The sequence below is a fragment of the Pinus tabuliformis genome, chromosome 7, assembly GCF_031772625.1.
Source record: "Pinus tabuliformis cultivar Carrire ecotype Pingquan chromosome 7, CPIR1, whole genome shotgun sequence".
In the NCBI taxonomy this organism is placed as follows: Eukaryota; Viridiplantae; Streptophyta; class Pinopsida; order Pinales; family Pinaceae; genus Pinus; species Pinus tabuliformis.
Genome location: NC_142293.1, coordinates 1,532,356,757 through 1,532,374,581, shown reverse-complemented (window position 1 = coordinate 1,532,374,581; position 17,825 = coordinate 1,532,356,757). Strand labels below are relative to the sequence as shown.

The window sequence follows — 17,825 nt, the reverse complement described above, 5'->3', positions numbered from 1 at the left end:
CACCATGAAAATAAATCATGTTTATTTTGGTCTTTGTAATATTTGTATTTGGGTTTATGAATGTTGGGTTTATAATATTAGTCCCTTGTGTTTAATATTATTCCCTTGGGTTCACAATCCCCTTGGGTTTTAGTATTAATCCCTTGGGTTTATTATTCATTTGGGTTTATAATATCAATCCCTTGGGTTTATTATTCCCTTAGTTTTATATTATCAATCATGGTCAACCATGGTTGAATGTCACATTGTGACAAGGATTGTCTCACCATCAAAATAAATCATGTTTAATTTAGTGTTTGTAGTATTTATATTTGGGTTTACCAATGTTGGGTTTATAATATTAGTCCAATGGTTGAATGTCGCATTTTGACAAATATTGTCTCACCATGGAAATAAACCATGTTTATTTTAGTGTTTGTAATATTTATATTTGGGATTACCATATTAGTCCATGGTTGAATGTCCCATTTTGACAAATATTGTCTCACCATGAAAATAAATCATGTTTATTTTTGTCTTTGTAATATTTACATTTGGGTTTACGAATGTTGGGTCTATAATATTAGTCCCTTGGGTTTAATATTATTCGCTTGGATTCATAGCCCCTTGGGGTTTTAGTATTACTCCTTTGGGTTTATTATTCATTTGGGTTTGAATATCAATCCCTTGGGTTTATTATTCCCTTAGGTTTATAATATCAATCATGGTCAACCATGGCCAACCGTGGTTGAATGTCACATTGTGACAATGATCGTCTCACCATCAAAATAAACCATGTTTATTTTAATGTTTGTAGTGTTTATATTTTGGTTTAACAATGTTGGGTTTATAATATTAGTCCCATGGTTTTAATATTATTTCCTTGGGTTCATAAACCCTTGGGGTTTTAGTATTGATCCCTTAGTTTTATTATTCCTTTAGGTTTATATTATCAATCCCTTGGGTTTATTATTCCCTTAGGTTTATACTGTTGATCATGGTCAACCATTGTCAATCATAGGCAACCATGGTCAACCATGGTTGAATGTCACATCGTGACAAGGATTGTCCCACCATGAAAATAAACCATGCTTATTTTAGTCTTTCTAATATTTATATTAGGGTTTAGCAATGTTGGGTTTATAATATTAGTCCTTTGGGTTTAATATTATTTCTTAAGTTCATAATCCGTTGGGGTTTTAGTATTAATCCCTTCATTTTATTATTGCTTTGCATTTAGAATATCAATCGTGGTCAACCATTGTCAATCATAGAAAACGATGGTCAACCATGTTTGAATGTTGCATTGTGACAATGTTTGTCTCACCATCAAAATAAACCATTTTTATTTTAGTGTTTGTAGTGTTTATATTTGGGTTTAACAATGTTGGGTTTATAATATTAGTCCCATGGGTTTAATAATATTTCCTTGGGTTCATAAACCCTTGGGGTTTTAGTATTGATCCCTTAGTTTTATTATTCCTTTAGGTTTATAATATCAATCCCTTGGGTTTATTATTCCATTAGGTTTATAATATCGATCATGGTCAACCATTGTCAATCATAGACAACCATGGTCAACCATGGTTGAATGTCACATCGTGACAAGGATTGTCTCACCATGAAAATAAACCATGTTTATTTGTCTTTCTAATATTTATAGTAGGGTTTACCAATGTTGGGTTTATAATATTAGTCCTTTGGGTTTAATATTATTTCCTTAGGTTCATAATCCCTTAGGGTTTTGGTATTAATCCTTTCGGTTTATTATTAAATTGGGTTTATAATATCAATCATGGTGATATTTATTAATCTCTTGTATGTGTAATATCAATCCCTTGCACTTCTTGATCCCTTAGGTTTTTAATATTTATCCGTTGGTTTCAATAATTCCTTGGGTTGATAATATTAAACCATTGGGTTTATTAGTTCCTCGGGTTTATAATATTAGTCCCTATTGTTTATCTTAGGTTTTTTATGGAAAGAGATCTTGGGGGTTAACCAAAATCCCTTTCCTTAAAAAAATATCGATCTTTAGGCCTGTGGGTTATGGCCCACTAAGCCTATCAGAAGCATTTCTTTAGGTCTTGAGCCTTTCAACTGTAGACTCACATTAAATTGGAGCCATATAACTTTATCGAGGCTTTTATACTATCGAAAGAATTACATATAGGCCTTTAAGCCCTAAAACCCCTTTAACCATTCATCTATCGGAATACGAGAAATACATGGGAAAACCATGAAACCATGAACCCTTATTTTAGACTTCAAAATTCATACATCCGCATCTATAAAGATGATTGGGTCTGCTCTTCCGACCTTTCCATAGCTCCGATTGCCAACACCCGACTTCCGATTCCTTTGATCGCTGATTTATCACTATCAGCGTACTAGCGTTTCACCACATCATGTTATCACAACATTCATAAACTGTTAGTCCTTGACCTCCCTGATATGTAATCACTAATTGCATCTGCACCGTCGATCTGGAATCTCGATCCAATGGTCCATGATGCATCGCATTATCGCAATCGATATTTTCAATGGTCGGACCCCATTCGCTCCAAACCGTCGATTCGACCAGACTTCTGGACCTGATAATGGTATAGGGAAACTTTTATGAGTTTTCAAGTCCACTTTACGGATCCACTAGGTGTTTTTGGGTGATTTCTCAGTGTAAACAAGAATCCATCCAAGGCAACGAATTGCAGTTTACACCGAGAAATCGCGCAAAAGCACTTAGCAGATCCGTAAAGCGGACTTGAAAACTTATAAAAGTTGCCCTATACCCTTATCGAGTTTGAAAGTTTTGTCGGATCGGCGCGTTGGAGTGAATAGGGTCCGACCATTGAAAAGAACGATTGCGATAATGCGATGCATGATGGACCGTCGGATGGAGAGTCCAAATCAATGGCCCATATCTGATTGCTAATCGCATATTGGCAAGTCAAATGGAATCGTGATAGCAAAGAACCGATAGTGTTATTCCATTTCTTATGGATTAACCCCGTCGATATTGCATTTTGCGTGTTAACACATTTCTCATGGAATAACCATCGATAGTGTATTTTGATCGAGGTAAAGACTATTAGGGTATGCGATAACAGTGGACCCGAAGATTTCTTAAGCACGGCTTATATGAATTGATGTCCGTTATGTTAATCGCATATCGGAGGAGATGGAGACATGTGTTAAAATGACCATGGGAATGGAAAGTTGCAATAGCGATAAAGGTGATCCTCGTTAACTGTGTCGAGACCGTACCAAAAGTGGAAAAGGTATGGTTTGCATGTATTTTCCTTTGTAAATGGGTTATAAGGGAAATGGCGCCAATAAAGGGTTTTCATGTGTTAATTATATATAAAAAATGGTTCAGAAAGGAAAAGGTTATATATATGGGGTTAAGAGTCATAAACAAAGGTTATGAAGGGTTTTAAGGCACCGATAGGAAGGTTTAATGAAAGACTTTAATAAATTCTTATATGAAGGCTCAAAGGTTGATTAAATTTCCGATAGGAGGTTTTAGCGGTGTGATTGGGTTCCAATATAAAGGAACTAATAAAATAGGGCCTTAACCATTTGTGGGTGACGTTTTGACTCCTTTGAGAGTTAAATACATGGGATTGATGTGTTTATGCATTTTTATGAATACTGTGGGTATGTGCGGGGGCATCCCTGCATCAGTTTTATATACCTTGGGTTATACTATTAATCCTTTTGGTTTGTTAGGTTTATATTATCAACCCCTTGGGTTTATTAATCTAAGGGTTCATATTCTTAGCATATAATATTATTGACAGTGTTTATAATATTAACAAATGTTTAATATAGATTCTTTGGATTTATAATCCATTAGGTTTATGATATAAATTCCTCGGGTTTATAGTATTAATCATAGGTTTTATATTATTATGAATTTATATTATTATAATAAAATTCATATAATAATCATAAATATATAAATATATAAGAATATAGTCGCTATTATTTGTATAGTTATTAATTATCATAAAAAATAATATTGATTATATTATTATTATAATAATAATTATATTTGTATATTATTATAATAATATAATAATAATATAATATTATTATAATATTATAATCAAATATTAATATTATTTTTATTAATATTATTATTATTATTATTATTATTAGATTTTTAAAATAATATAATGATAATCTACTATTATTATGAGCTATTCTTATTATTAATTAATATATATTAGGAGTTTATATAATTATTATAATATTAATATAATATTTATATAGTAATATATATAAATAATTTGGTTGTTAATAATCCTATATAGTTATTTATGTAGTTATTAATAATCCTAAATACTAATAATAATTAACCTTATGTATACAAACCCTAAGATACATATTAAAAATACTAAAGCCTAATAATAATAATAATAATAATAATAATATGAGTTTGTATTATTATAATAATATTAATATAGTAATAATAAATATATAACTATAAAAGAATATAGTTTCTATTATTTGTATAGTTATTAATTATTATAAATAATAAATAATTCGTCTCTATTTTTCTTATCGTAATAATGTTGATTATATTATTATTATTATAATAAGTATATTTGTATATTATTATAATAATATAATAATAATATAATATTATTATAATATTATAATCAAATATTAATATTATTATTATATTTTATTATTATAATAATAATACAATATAATTGTTATTATTTTTTTTATAATTTTATATTATTATATTTTTTAAATAATATAATGATAATCTAATATTATTATGAGCTATTCTTATTATTAATTAATATATATTAGGAGTTTATATAATTATTATAATATTAATATAATATTTATACAGTAATATATATAAATAATTTGGTTGTTAATATTTATGTAGTTATTAATAATCCTAAATATTAATAATAATTAACCCTATGTATACAAACCTTAAGATAAATATTAAAAATACTAAAGCATAATAATAATAATAATAATAATATGAGTCTGTATTATTATAATAATATTAATATAATAATCATAAATATATAATTATGGTGATGATGATGATAATGGTGGTAGTTAACGTCCACTGAGACCAAACTTTGGTCTATCGGACCTAAAGAAGCAAATTATTTTGTTTGATTTAAGATTTTATTCCCATGCTCAAAAAACTAGGAATAAATAATAAATAATTGGTCTTTATTGTTCTTATTATAATAATATTGATTATATTATTATAATAATAATGATATATTTGTATATTATTATAATTATATAATATTATTATAATATTATAATTGAATATTATTAATAACTATATAAATATTAACAACTAGATTATTTCTATATATCATTATATTAATATTATAATAATAATATAAACTCCTAATAATAATATAATAATAATATATTCCCCGGATGCGGGTGTTTAACGCGATGGGACAGGAGATGGAAGAAGGCCACATGCCGCTCCATGGGCATCACGTGGCTTTCCATGCGAGAGGACGACGTGCTCATTCCTGGTTTAAATTGAAGGGACGGGGGACGGCAGCAGTGAATGCCCAGAGCATTGATGCAGTTATGGCGGATGGGAATTCGAGGCGGGTAGGTGATGATGGCGAGCTTATATCCGGTTGGGAGCAAGGAATTCTGGTCGTGCTGCATTTGGCTGGCCTCTCTGACGTTGAAGCGGCCCCCTCTCAGGCGGTGGAGTCTTATATGGAGCTGGTTCTGGTTTGTGACAGTTCGGTTCACTTGGCAGTTTGCAGGGAGGCTCATACCATTATGATGAGACCCAGACAAAGGTTGCTGAGCCGTCGTGGTTCCTCCAGAGGCGGGGACTCGAGCAGACCTGTGAGAGATGAAACAAGGCACTGCTACCACTGTAATCTGGCAAGCTCCATTGGAGCCATTCCCCTGCTCTCTGGCCAACATATGGATGCAGAGGCATCCAGCTCGGCCTCCTTGCTAGCCTTCGGCTCCACTATTTTCAACTTCACCAGCTCCACGGCAAATTCGAGAATTAGTGCTCATGTCTCCATTCTGTTCATCGAGAACCCTCCTGAGATGGAGGACCCCATGGAAGCTCGGGAGCATGGGATGCAGGACCACCAGGGGGATGCAGAGCAAGCTCCGACAGATGAGATGGAGCAGGAAAACAAGAGCCGGGCCAACGTCGAGGATATATCCAAGCAATCCCAGAATGCTCCAAAAGCCACTACTGGGGAGGCGGAAGCGACCTCGCCTACTCATGCTGAGCCGAATTACTATGGCTGGTACCCAATTGTGGAGGAGCAACCGGATGAGCCGAGTGAATAATCACGCTGGCGCCCCTGCTCCACCTGGGCGCAATCACGCTGCCGTCTCCTGGTTTGTTGTTGTTTCAGTCTATGTTTTTTTCAGAATGTCAAAGCTGATGGTTTTTTGTGTCAATGGTGATAGTTCTTTCTGTTTCCCCTGCGCGGGACGACTTGAACAGTCCTTTTTGTCTAAGACCCCTGCGCGGGCTTCCGTCTATGGACAGTCTTAGTTTTGTCTATGCCTGGGCAAGAGCATACGGGTCTTACCTGATGTAATTTTGTACTCTGTAAATATTTAATAGATTAGCTTTGTTACCGAGAAAAAAAAAATATAATAATAATATATTATTATTATTATTATAAGAATATAGTTGCTATTATTTGTATAGTTCTTAATTATCATAAATAATAAATAATTGGTCATTATTGTTCTTATTATAATAATCTTGATTATATTATTATAATAATATTATAGTAATATTATAATAATAATATAAACTCCTAATAATATTATCATAATATTGATTATATTATTATGATAATATGGTAATTATATTTGTATATTATTATAATAATATAATACTATTATAATATTATAATTAATTATTATTATTATTATACAATATAATTGTTATTATTTTTTTATAATTTTATATGGTTAGATTATTTAAATAATATAATGATAATCTAATATTATTATGAGCTATTCTTGTTATTAATTAATATATATTATGAGTTTATATAATTATTATTATAAGATTAATATAATATTTATACAGTAATATATATAAATAATCTGGTTGTTAATATTTATATAGTTATTAATAATCCTAAATAATGATAATAATTATTAATGTGGTTGTATATATGCTTCATAGAGGCCTATTTCCCTATATCAACCATATTGGTAAATATGCTTGTGCTAGTTTATATTCTAAACAAGAAGATTTCTCATAAATTATGAGATAATTTAATGTTAGCATGCTTTCTTACATGTTTTGGTTTTTTCACTTTTTATGACTGATTATGTAAAGAGGTTGTCTGTCACCGATGCAAGTAACTATACCCAAAGCATTCCAAGCACTGCATAACATTTAAACTCTAGGGTAAATGATATATAGAGAACTTAATTGTACATAGACATATGCGAGCAACCTGGGATAAATAATACAAGTGTAAATTTACACGAAACTGAATTAATCAGCTTAACAATTGGAATCTGATTAGACAACCATGCCATCTATTTTTCTAATCCCATGCTTCGATCTGCAACTCGCCGATATTATTATGCTTCTTGTCATCTAATTGATAGAAGGGGAAATCACTGCTCCATGCTTCGATCTGCTGTTGAAATCGTAATTTCAACACAGCGGCAACATCGCCAGAAACCGTTCAGCATACCCGCCTGGAACTTCTCGAACCAGCTTTTCGGCGAAGGAATAATCCGGCAATTGAACCCGATGGATTATGGTGGTGCCGCGTGTCATTGGCCTGACATCAGCCAACGTCATTTTCTCGGGCGTTAAAGTTGGGCAGCAAACTGGCTTCCGATATTGTTGTCAGCCGTCTGATGGGGCTCTTCGTTCTCCGCCGTCGATCTCCGAAGATGCAGTCAGCCCGCATCAAATCAATGGTTTGCGTGGCGTGTGAGGATTTCTGTTGACCATCGCAGACAAGGAAGTTAATGAATTTTATTGCTGCTCGTAAAAAGGAGGTATGGGCATATGTCAGAGGTATGGGGCTCATACGTAAGATATCCTTTTGTTTTGATATACACGTAATGTGATTTTTTTTGTATGGCATTCATATCAAAAATGGGTTAACGTTTTTGGTGTGTTGACTATTTGTAAGAGGTGAGCGTGGGTTATAATGTTTTTTACATATATGTTGGCCATTGTAAAAAAGCCAGAGGGGCAGCGAAAAGCCAAGAAAGATTGCACAGCTGTGCATATAAAAAAAAAACTGTGGAGCGTATATATTTTTGAGTTAACATTGTATTATGGGAGATATGTAAGAGCGCAGCAGTGAAAGAGAATAGTGTGAGCCAAATGAAAAGAGCTCGTGGGTTGAATTTTTTTTGTGTGGAGCATTGTAAAATGATGGTGCAGTAAAAGGTGAAACACACAGCAGTGTGTAAAAAGACAAGAACAGGGTTGTAATGTTTTGTGTGGCATTTTTGTAAAACATAGGTGTAAGAAAAACCATGTGTGGTTTTGCACAGCAGTGCATAAAGAAAATGGTGGAGCGTTTTTTTTCTAAGCCTGTGTAAAAATTTGTTTTACAACAGTAATGTAAAAATGGGTTTTACAGCAGTAAACCCAGCACAGTGAACTCCTCTCAGGTGGAGAGAAATGACAGAGTTTTTGTTTTTGATGGGTGAAAGTAATTTTGGTAAATCCCTTTGAAAGAAAGAGGATGAAGTTTGTATCAGGCTTTATATTTTAATTAATAGAAATGTTTTATGGCTGTGAAATACTCTGTTATGAGTACATTTGTTTTTAATAGCTTCCCTGTGCACAAGGATCCTGGAACAGTGGAAACAGAGCATTGGCTCTGTGGTGTTTGTTTGTCTGGTTTTGGTATTTTCCCATTTAAAAATATCCAACAGTGGTATCAGAGCTGGTCCAGGCTCTTTGATGGTGACAGAGCTAGTCCAGGCTCTTTGAAGACTCAAAGAAGCTGAAGGAAGGTGTTGTTGCAGCAGTCAAACCTCTCCAGCAGTGTGAAGCCTCAGCGAAAAGGATTCAGGTATTTCTCAAGTTTTTGAGTTATTGTTGAAGAAACAGTCAGAGTTTTAAAAAAAACAGTCAAGTATTTAAAGCCTAGATAAGAATTGCAATGTCAAAGAAGAAAGCCTCCAAGCCTGTTAAAAATGTGTCTCCCCCCTCTACTAAACTATAAGGCAATCCATTAGAATACATTCTATTTGAAACCCCAAAGTTTGATGGAAACTTTGATGTATGGGAAATAAAGATGAGGGCTTTCCTAATGTTTGAGGGGATTGAAGTCTGGGAGTCAGTGATTGATGACAGCAAGATGGATAAAGAATCCATGGAGTATGATGCACAAGCAACAAAGACTATCTTGGATGGACTCCCTCATTCTGTGAAGAAGAATCTAGGAAAATATTCATCAGCAAAGGAGATATGGGACAGACTGCATGACCTTCATGCAAAGGGAGCACTAACCATGACAATGAGTCAAGAAGAACCCATCATAGAAGCTGAGACTGAAAAGCTTGACCTCATCAAGCTTCAAGTAAAAGAAAGGGATGAAGAGCTTACCAAGCTGAAGAAGGAGCTTGATCAATGCAAGAAGAAACATCATGAAGAAGTCATATCCATGACAAATCAGCTGAATGAAGCAAAGAAGCAGGCAGATGTCTTGACAAGTCAACTTGAACAAAGACACAAGAAAGTGAATAAGCTTGTGGAAGAGATTGGACAGTACAAGGTAGAGGTCTCCTCCCTTAAGTCTGAACTACAAGAAGCCAGGAAGCAAGCACAAGGAGCTGAAAAGAAAATGAAGAGCAGTCAAGCAAAAGATGAAGAAATCTCCAAAATGAAGTCTGATATTATCTCCCTCAAAATAGTAGCAGTTAAAGCTACTCGTAGCAAAGAAGAAACTGAGGGACAACTAGCAAAGAAAAATAATGAATGTGAAAAGTTGAAAGAAGAGATTGTCCTCCTCAAGAAGAAGGTTGAAGGGCTGAACAAAATAATGAAGAGCTCTCAAGCTTTGGATGACATGCTCAGCTATCACAGATCTCCATTTGATAAATCAGGACTTGGGTATGTAGCTGAACCCTCAAACAAGGATGAGGATGCTTTAAGCAAAGGAGATGTGAAGAAGCCAGAAAGAGATGGTGATGCTCCTAGTTTCAGCAAAGGCAAGGAGGAAAATGAAGGCTGCAATAGAAGAGATCCTACTCCAAGAAGAAAACCAGCTCAAAGAAGCAATGTAGCTAATGTCAAAGAAGCAAGATGCAATGGTCATCATCAAAGGATCTCAAGGCAGCAAAGCTTCAGAAGTGCATCAAGAAAACCTCCATCTCCCAGGTACTAAAGTTCATTTTATGGTTATTGTTACTCTTGTTCAAACTTTGGTCATATGGCAAAAGACTGTAGAGCATTTCATGGAGATAGATGTTGTGGTCCCCGACAATCTCCAAGAAATAATTTCACAAGAAGAAATCATGAATTCTTATTCATAAATAAAGTTGAATGCTTCAAGTGTCATAACATTGGGCATATGGCACGAGATTGTAACTTGACATGGGCTCTTACACAAACTAGACCCATGCAAAAGAAGAAAGTTACACAAGTATGGAGAAGAAAGGAAAGGTAACCTGAAAACCCCTTGAACTCCCCAGTGGATCTAAATTTATTTTAAGAAGAGTCTGCCAAAAGAAGACAAGCACACATTAAAGGGGAGCTTGTAATTTTTTATTTGCTGAACTGTATTAACAATCATTTGTTGATGGAGGATGTATTGCAGCGCAGCAGTTGCAAATGAAATCTTTGTTAATCCCTCTAAAAGGTAATATGCAGCAGTGATGAAATCAGCAATGTTTTTGCTTTGTGTTTATGCAATATGCACAGAAATGCATAAAGAAGAAAAGATGGCAGCGCTGAAATGTAAAGAGCAGCAGCGAGATAAGAGAAAAATGCAAAGCATGGAAACCCTCACAGCAGTGGGAAGATAAAATACAAAACAGCAGTTTGGAAAAAAAAAATTTTGGAGCACATGGATTAGAATGAACAGCAGTTTAAATTTTTTTTGTGGTGCACATGCATTGAAATGCATAGCAATGGAATGTAGTTTTCCTTCTATGTAATGTGAGAGAATATACTCACAGCAGAATGAGTGTAATGCACAGCAGATGAAATGTTTTGTATTGGGAATGAAAATGCAAAACAGTGAGAAGAAAATGAGAAGAAGGCAAAACACAGCAGAGCGTAAATGCCCAGTGGCTGAAAATGCAATGAAATTCTTTCACACAGCAGTAAAAAAAATGTAATGTTTTTTTTATGCAATGCAGCATGCAAAGAAATGCATAAAGAAAAACAGGGACAGCAGATTTTTTTAATGCACATGGGTGAATAATAATGTGTGGCAGCAGAAAAATGAAAGGAACTGCACAGCAGTGCATTGTAAAAAAAATGAATGAAGACTAAGATTGTGTGAAGCAAGGGTGTAAAAAGTAACAGCCAGTGTTATTTTTTGTGTGGAGAATGAAGTGCCAACAGTATGGGCACAGCAGTATGATGAAACAAAAGGCAGCGACAGTGCAAATTGCAAAGGCAATACAGCAGCAAGAAGTTATCGACAGCAGCATGATGGCAAGAAGGAGAAGCACACAGAAATGCAAATGTGAAAAATGCAGCAGCAAGAAGTTTTGAACAGTAGCACATGAAAAAGAAATTTTCCTTACAGCAGTAAAGGTAAATGTAATGAATTTGTTGTTCATTGAATTGAAATGCAATATATGCAACAACAGTGAGTGTAAGAAATGTTTACACACAACAGTGTAAATTTGTAAATTGGGACAGTGTAATTGTTCCAGAAAAGACAGAGTATTTTGTCTTTGAAAAGTGCACAAGCACTGCAAGTGTAGACACAGTAAAGAAGATGGCACAACAGTGCAACAGAGAATATGCAGCAACATAAAAGAACAATGTAATGAGTTTGCACACACAGCAGTGCAATGATTGTTTGTTTTGGAACTGCATTTGAAGCAGTCATTTGGTGAAACCCTCTATTAAAGAGGAAGGTGCTCTTCAGCACATTGTTATGGTGAATCCCTCTGTCATGAGGAAGGTGCTCTTAAGCACAGTTTCAGGTTAATCCCTTTATTAAGAGGAAGACAACTTTGTTTGTTTATGAACTGCATCAAAAGCAGTTGGTGAATCCCTCTATGTGAGGAAGATATTCTTGTAACAGCAGTTAGGGAATCCCTCTACGAGAGGAAGAGTCTGGGTATGACCGAATGCCTAGCTGTTGAAATTAAAGGGAGTGTTGAAATCGTAATTTCAACGCAGCGGCAACATCGCCAGAAACCGTTCAGCATACCCGCCTGGAACTTCTCGGACCAGCTTTCCGGCGAAGGAATAATCCGGCAATTGAACCCGATGGATTATGGTGGTGCCGCGTGTCATTGGCCTGACATCAGCCAACGTCATTTTCTCGGGCGTTAAATTTGGGCAGCAAACTGGCTTCCGATATTGTTGTCAGCCGTCCGATGGGGCTCTTCGTTCTCCGCCGTCGATCTCCGAAGATGCAGTCAGCCCGCATCAAATCAATGGTTTGCGTGGCGTGTGAGGATTTCTGTTGACAGTCGTAGACAAGGAAGTTAATGAATTTTATTGCTGCTCGTAAAAAGGAGGTATGGGCATATGTCAGAGGTATGGGGCTCATACGTAAGATATCCTTTTGTTTTGATATACACGTAATGTGATTTTTTTTGTATGGCATTCATATCAAAAATGGGTTAACGTTTTTGGTGTGTTGACTATTTGTAAGAGGTGAGCGTGGGTTATAATGTTTTTTACATATATGTTGGTCATTGTAAAAAAGCCAGAGGGGCAGCGAAAAGCCAAGAAAGATTGCACAGCTGTGCATATAAAAAAAAAACTGTGGAGCGTATATATTTTTGAGTTAACATTGTATTATGGGAGATATGTAAGAGCGCAGCAGTGAAAGAGAATAGTGTGAGCCAAATGAAAAGAGCTCGTGGGTTGAATTTTTTTTGTGTGGAGCATTGTAAAATGATGGTGCAGTAAAAGGTGAAACACACAGCAGTGTGTAAAAAGACAAGAACAGGGTTGTAATGTTTTGTGTGGCATTTTTGTAAAACAGAGGTGTAAGAAAAACCATGTGTGGTTTTGCACAGCAGTGCATAAAGAAAATGGTGGAGCGTTTTTTTTCTAAGCCTGTGTAAAAATTTGTTTTACAACAGTAATGTAAAAATGGGTTTTACAGCAGTAAACCCAACACAGTGAACTCCTCTCAGGTGGAGAGAAATGACAGAGTTTTTGTTTTTGATGGGTGAAAGTAATTTTGGTAAATCCCTCTGAAAGAAAGAGGATGAAGTTTGTATCAGGCTTTATATTTTAATTAATAGAAATGTTTTATGGCTGTGAAATACTCTGTTATGAGTACATTTGTTTTTAATAGCTTCCCTGTGCACAAGGATCCTGGAACAGTGGAAACAGAGCATTGGCTCTGTGGTGTTTGTTTGTCTGGTTTTGGTATTTTCCCATTTAAAAATATCCAACATCTGCAACTCTCCATTATTATTTTGCTTCTTGTCATCTAATTGATTGAAGGTGAAATCACATGTTATTTCTTTCCATTATTAAGGATGCTCAAAAGTTAGCTTGCATTGGCCCCTATCGATTTAAGATGCACACCGTTTTGGAAGTGAAATGTCCAAAGTCTGGAGTTGGGCCTTTCAGCGAAATGCTGGCTTGTAGGACTAGTCGCATTCAAGGAAGTCGAGCCCGTCGTTTGTGTGAGGACATGGGATTCCTGATCATGACTAGTCAGAAGTCGGGCTAGGATCTATTGTTAGTGTTTACGTGAGATGGGTAGCTTTATTAAAATTCTAGTAAATTTAATCATAAAAATTGCTAATTTTATTTAATAAAACAAATAATTGTTCTTTCTGCACGTTGTTCAATGAATTTCCTTCATATTTCTGCATTCATAAATTTTCCATTCGTTGAATTTAAATTCGTGCCCCTTTGCATTGACTCATGAAAGTTATTGCGTTGTGTATTGATGCTTTCCAATCACATGAACCCAGGGATCTTAGCAGCTCCGTTCTGTTGTGGATGCTTCGGGATATAACGGGGCTTTCTCAAAAAAAAAATATTACACGCCCCATCGCGATGGGGATATTTTCGATAAAATGCTTTTATTCAACCAATGACATTTTTACTAAGAAACAGTTTTCAGCCGGTAAAACTTCACATACGTGTGAGCACTTATCTATTCTCGCTTCCCGAAGTTTTGGACTTATATCAAAATACCAAGGTGTTACGTTTATATATCGTTAAAAACACGTCTTAATATAGTTTCATACAGTTCGCTTATTCAACATTGGATAATGTTAGATGTTCCCCAAAATCTGACATCTGGAAGTGAAATGTGCGAGTTTGAAAGTGGTTCCTTTGGGCCAAACGCTGACATGTAGGATTAATCGGGTTTAAGAGATGTAAGACCCCTTTAATTGTTAATAAATTTTATTAATAAAAATAATTTTATTTCATATTTCAAATAATTTATTTTTCACCAATTTTTGTAATTTAAGTAATTATTCACAATTCATTATTGAATAAACAGTGATATACCATCAATACTTCCTAAGTTAAAAAACAACAGTGATACACCACCCAATAGCGCTTGTTTTATATATATAATGCGATGTAACAAGTTTCGATCTTTTTAGCATTTCGATATGGGCAGATTTGGTATCCATCAATGTTAATATAACAAAACTGGTATTCTTCCAACTGTAGCATTAAAAATAGCTTTAATAACTTCTCAAATTCAAGTTGGCAAATGACACTGCCCAATTCCAATGCCAGTACTGGTCATAAGCCCGAATAATTCGCACACCACAAATTTTTGGAGCACTCTTCATAGGGCCAAAAATTTGCCCAACCCATATTTTCACGGTTATGAGTACCATGACCAATCAACCTTGGAAAAGGAACCCTCAAATCGGTATATGGTTTCGGATTATCCAAGGTATTCGTGATTGTTAACGTTTTCAAATCTGAAAAAATTTGCTTATATATTTATGACTTTTTTGGGTTAGATTGGGCTTTTTTGTGGCCAAGTGTTTATTCTTCTTTTATTGTGCATCTTTTATTTATTTTTATTTTTTTAAGTGAGTAGATTTTTAATTTCAAAATATTGATTTACAACCATTAATATAATTAATAAATATTAATAAAAATTAATATCAATATATTTACTTTCTAACTATAACATATATAGGGATAAGATTAAAAAATCATAAAATTTAATAAATATAATAATATTTTAATTATTCATATTATTATTTATATAAAAAAATTGATATATGAATTAAAAATATATAATTGAATTAAAATTATAAAATACTATTTCATATGAATACTAATACAAGAATTTGAACTTTCAATCCGTAACACTTATGGAATACTTGTTAGGTTATTGCAGTTACTTTTAGTTATTTTACTTTTTGTTTTATAAGCTTAATGATTCGTGCCTTAAAAGATTTGATGAAGTGTTGTCTGAAAAACAATTAATTAATGAAAGACAATTAAATTCAAGAAAGATTTTCTTTTTCAAAAGAAAAGAAAAAAAAGTGCAAAAACCACAAGAGAGTTGGGACAAATATGAGGGATCTCTCTTTTTTCCTCTAGGGAAGAGAAGGAAAAAACACACACTCAAAGGGGGGAGATAGAAAGATAGAAGAGAGAGATTGGACAGAGAAACTTGTACAACAATGGTAAGGAGGCAAGACACTGCAAGACCAACGTGCTCTTGAGCTGATCTCTAGACCAGTGGAACTCTTGGACGAACCCTGGAAGGGTGAAATTATGGATTGGACATAGGTGGTCTTGATGTTGGGAATTGTTTAAGCTAAGGCTTAGTCCCATTACTAACTGGTTGGAAGAAACTTGAGGGAGAGACTCGACGTCATTTCCAGACTCATTGTTGGGGTGGTGAGATCTTCCTAGTAAATTCTCATAACAACAAAATTTCCGACAAATAAGTAATCTGAGAAATTATTTTGTTATTTCTTCTTATTGGATGTTTGAAAATAAGCTCTCGGTGGGTTTGTATTATGTAAAGTGATTGAATGGAAAACTTTGCTATTGATACTTGAAGGTTTTTATAGTGTTTGGGAAGAAAAATAAACACCCTATGCTTTAGAGTAGGTGTAATTTATAATGAAAACAAAAAAATAATAAAAGAGAATTTGTAATTGAATGTGGACTACCAGTTAATAAAGTGAGAAGTTTTAAGGCCCGAGGGCTCGACTTCCAGAAAACAGTAGTGAAAAAACCTTACTCAGAGTATTTTCCAAAATGTTAAGTCAGGAATTAGGTAATATAGGGTGGAAGAGAGGAAGTGTATGAGTTTAATCTGGCGAAGGATTAACTCTTGCGGAGGAAGGACCTTCTTAACTAGGACAAGAAAAAATTCTAAGGGTTGGCTCTACGAGCAAGGAAAAACCTAGGACACACTCGGCTATAATACAGAAGGAAAAAAGGAAAGTGAAACAAAGAGGAGGGAATCTTGTTCATTACACAAAAGTAGAACCACTCTAGCCATATATAGATTGTTCCGCATGAAAAGACATTCTATAATAAACACCATATGGTCCGAAAAGGAAAAATTATAACTCTATCAAGATTTAGTTATCCTAGATTTAACAGAAGGTGAAAGCGAATGAAAACATTGAAAATTTATATAACAGTAAGGTTTCCCTTTCCTCTTCATAATCAGAAATGGTTAACTAAATATATGCATGAGCTATAACATCGACACAAGGAATTGAATGCTTAAAATTAAACTCTTTATTCGTCATAAATGCATTCAAGAATTGAAACAACCAGGTTAAGGCCCATGGTGCTCCATTGGACACATTTAGTGTGTCTTCAAAATAATACTTTACATTAAACAAAAAAGGAACCCAAAATTAATTAAATAGATGAGTCTTAACGAGTCTTAGAAGGAGAGGAAGGAGAGGAATTAAGGGGGGTTGTTGACTTTGAACTCAATAAAGGAAGCGATTGTGCATTAGGGGGTCGTTAAGACTCATCTATTTATATTATTTCTTTATACAATACCATGGTCTACGGAACATGGGAGAATCCAAAATCATACCAAAAACAAGGGGCTAAGGCCCCTTTGAATCTATCTAACTGTGCGCTCCTAATGGAAGTGAGTGCACATTGTTCTCTGTGATATTTGGCTCATCAACGACCCCCAAATGTAGCGCATGAAGAGATCAGAGGTGGTGTGACAAGGTTTAAGGTTTGCCCCATATCTTTTACTGTGTGAAGCACTATGCGAGCCTCATCACACTCCATACGGACTGACCCTTTAGGTAAATGAAAGAATTTGACATCCTGTGGCCAATCAATCTCTAATACTACACTCCTTCCCTGTGTCAGGCTCGCTCGCGTACCACTCGCCTTCCCGACATTTGCCTAAAATTATGTTTGCCTAGATCTACAGCTTGCGCAGATCCTTGTAGACACTCCCAAGCATCTACATCTATTGCTGCTCAAATTGTTACAACACCTCTGTCATTATGTTCTAAATTTTGTCACCGATCTCATTGAAATCGCCCTCCATCAGCACCATGGATCAACATGTATCTACTTATCAGACTTTTGTTTCTTTCGCTACCCACCTTTTGGTTCCTCCACGTTCCTCTTTAGGATGAAAGGCGTGGTTTTCTCCTCACTGCCACTCCTCCTTGCCCTAACAACGCTTTCTCATTAGTGTGGTGGGAAGCAAACTTCTTGCTTT

At 34.7% G+C, this 17,825-nt stretch overlaps 1 pseudogene; it reads left to right on the top strand.

The window, feature by feature from the left end:
* The first annotated feature begins 12,528 nt into the window (after positions 1-12,528).
* LOC149253689 (13-hydroxylupanine O-tigloyltransferase pseudogene) overlaps positions 12,529-17,825 on the top strand; it is a 24,678-nt pseudogene continuing 19,381 nt past the window's right edge.